The sequence below is a fragment of the Nematolebias whitei genome, chromosome 16 (genome assembly GCF_014905685.2).
Source record: "Nematolebias whitei isolate Nwh7 chromosome 16, NemWhi1, whole genome shotgun sequence".
Lineage (NCBI taxonomy): Eukaryota > Metazoa > Chordata > Actinopteri > Cyprinodontiformes > Rivulidae > Nematolebias > Nematolebias whitei.
In genome coordinates, this window is record NC_056513.1 from 8,260,286 (window position 1) to 8,263,346 (window position 3,061).

Sequence of the window (3,061 nt, forward strand, 5' to 3'; positions counted from 1 at the left end):
TATATATATGTATATATATATATATATATGTATATATATATATGTATATATATATATGTATATACATATATATATATAGATATGTATATATATATATATATACATATATATATAGATATGTATATATATATATACATATGACACATCGGCGTCAATGAGGGGTTCAGTGTCTTGCTCAGGGACACTTTGGCATGTGACTGCTGGTGGAATCAAACCCCCAACTCTTGCGTTGGGGAGCAACTGCTCTAACCACTCAGCCACAGCCGCCCTCCTGTGGTGTACGTATGTAAAAATAATAAAGCAACACTTCAATGTTAAACTGTTTGGGTTGCCAGGTGAGTTTGATAAACAATCAAGATTTAATAAATTTCTTAGTAAAACACAGACCTTCATTATTTCAGCATTGTTTTGTTACGTTTTAATATTAGCACAATGTCTTGCCATATTTCTTATCTAACACTTCATTTCAATAACTTGCCACATTAGTAGCACGTGATGTGTGTAAAACTGCCTCTTATTCTTTCTCAGAAACTTCCCTCAAATGTTGAAAATATTTAGGTTTTAGAGAAAAAAATCTTTCTCTGTGCAGCTGGAAGCTGAAAATTAAGAATTAGATAAAGAAGTAACTGCTAGCATGAACTGATGTGTTTTTCTTGTATAATTAGCAACATAATGCCACAGATGTATAATTGTTTTTATTCAAACTGGACGAGAAAACTGTTTAAACTGACATTTCCTGTTGTAGGAATAAATCTACATCATTTTGTTCAAAGCTGCAAAGACCCACAGTAGGGGACTAAAAGGTCACATGTGGACCTGGAGCCACAGGTTGCAGTCCCACAGTTTCAGCTGCTGCCCCTGAGACCTGCTCCTGCACAAGCCACAGAAAATGGATTATTGAAATGGAGAAGGAAACGGGAGCGAGCCGTACGGTTTGGGTCAGTAACAGCAGCATCTGTGACGCAGCGCCGCTTGTTCGTTGAGCTTAAATCTCAGGTGGGTGTAGAACGACGCTTTGAGGATAAAACACGTTTCCACACGTCCTTAAACCTTTCGGTTTACAGATGAAATAGTTGTGTTTGTCAAATGAAAGCACGTCTCGGAAGTGTTTGTCTCCCTCAGGTTTGTTGGAGTTTGTTGCTGAGCTCACAGTTTGTTTGACGTCATAACTTCTGCGATGTGCAACAGTCAGAAAAAATAAAAACATATCTTAAAGCATCAAAGTTCATGCTCAATAATCCAGGTTAAAAAAAAATCCAGCAAAGTCCAGTCAGGTCTTCTGGACGTTTTTTTTTTTTTTTTTTTGTTGAGACGTTTCATCCTTCATCCAAAGGATCCTGGATTATTGAGCATGACTGCTTAGAACCACCTGCCTCAGATGATTCAACGGGGGAGAGGGTGGGCTCCAGAAACCATCTTATCACCAGCAAACTGCTCGGCCCACTGTGTGATTGTGCTGCTTGTGGGACTCAGTTTGTTGTGGCTCCTCGGACTGTTGAAGTCCTTTGGACGAATGACGAAACGTCTCAACAAACAAAGAAACCATCCAGATGACCTGACTGAACTTTGGATATCTTAAAGCACAGCATTCAGGTGGAGCTGCTCCTTCCTCCAGTCGCTGAGGCCCCATTAACATTCACTGAATCCACTCAGCAAAACTTCTGTCCTGCTTGTCTCGACGAATCAGTGCCCTCGTTCTGCAGCCCTGCAGCTCTGTCACAACATGCTTTTTATTTCACCTCAAACACGGTGGCTAGCTTATCAAATTTATTACACACACAGCAAGGAGCCGTCCAAGAGTTCAAAGCACTGCCCTCTATTTCTTGCCCTAAAAATGTCTCTGAAGTGCAGCTAAATAATGCATCCGCAGTGAGAGGCCGACTACCTGAACTGCCCTGTCGACTTTCTGCAAAGTTGTCCATCTGAGCAAGCAGCGTCATGCCGAGGACCCTGAGGTGTGAAGATGGATATCCCTATCTGCCGACAGGGAGAACAAACCTGCCACCGACCAGCACACCAGTGACAGCGACAAGGCTCTGACTCAGCCGTCGTTGGATCCATTAGCTGCCCCAGCTGTCACTCTCTATTTAGAATTAAACTGCAATCAATAGAGAAGCCGTGGGCCCTGCTGCTGCACCGGCACAGAGAGCCTCACAAAGATTTACCGACTACTTTATGCTCGATTACTTCAAAACTTTTGGATTTCTCTTGATAAATATGTGCTGCAGCGATGCCTTAAGAACATCAGTTAGTCCCATTAAACACTGTTCAGGTGGCTTTGATCACCTGCGCTCAGCCTAAAGAGGAGTACCGCAACATGTTGGGAAGCTGCTCTGAACAAACAATCAGCGGCGGACTCTGAAAGTGATGAGAGGGAACAATGAGGCAAAGTGTGAAAATGATGGAGTTTGAGATGATCGGATGTCCAAATGAAAAATTATTTTTCTCTCTCGTTCACATTCTCTGCTAACTTTGATTTATCGTGCACTAAATGAGTGTATCTAATCTGTTTGCACATCTGTGAGACTGATCATAAATGACTTTCATTGTACAGATTTAAGTTCAAACCTATACCTTCTTCAACTTCGCCCTACATTTACTTTTTACAGAGTACGGACAAAGTGAGATCTGGGGTAAGTGAGGACTTTGTGTTTGATGTCACACAAGCTCACCGATTAGTTTTGGGTCACCAGCACATCAATGGCACCTGCACACATGTCTTTCTGTCTGCTTTTGTCCTGGCCTACTAATAAACGCCTCCAACAAACCCACTGACGGCCGCTCGGCACCACAGCGGTCACACGGATCTGTTCAGTCATTAATAATACAAGGGCAATGGTTCGGTGCTGATGGTGGAAAAACACGGTAAACAATCAGACCATGGAAACCAAACAGAGATGCAGCTTTTAGTGTGAAAACACGCTGCTTAAAATGAACTCATTGTAAAATAAACCAAAAGAGAAGCTTGTATGGGCTTTTGTCGAGTCAGCGAGGAAATCTACAAAACTCACCACTAAACAGAAGGAGAACAGCAGACGGAAAAATGTTGTCATCCCTTTTG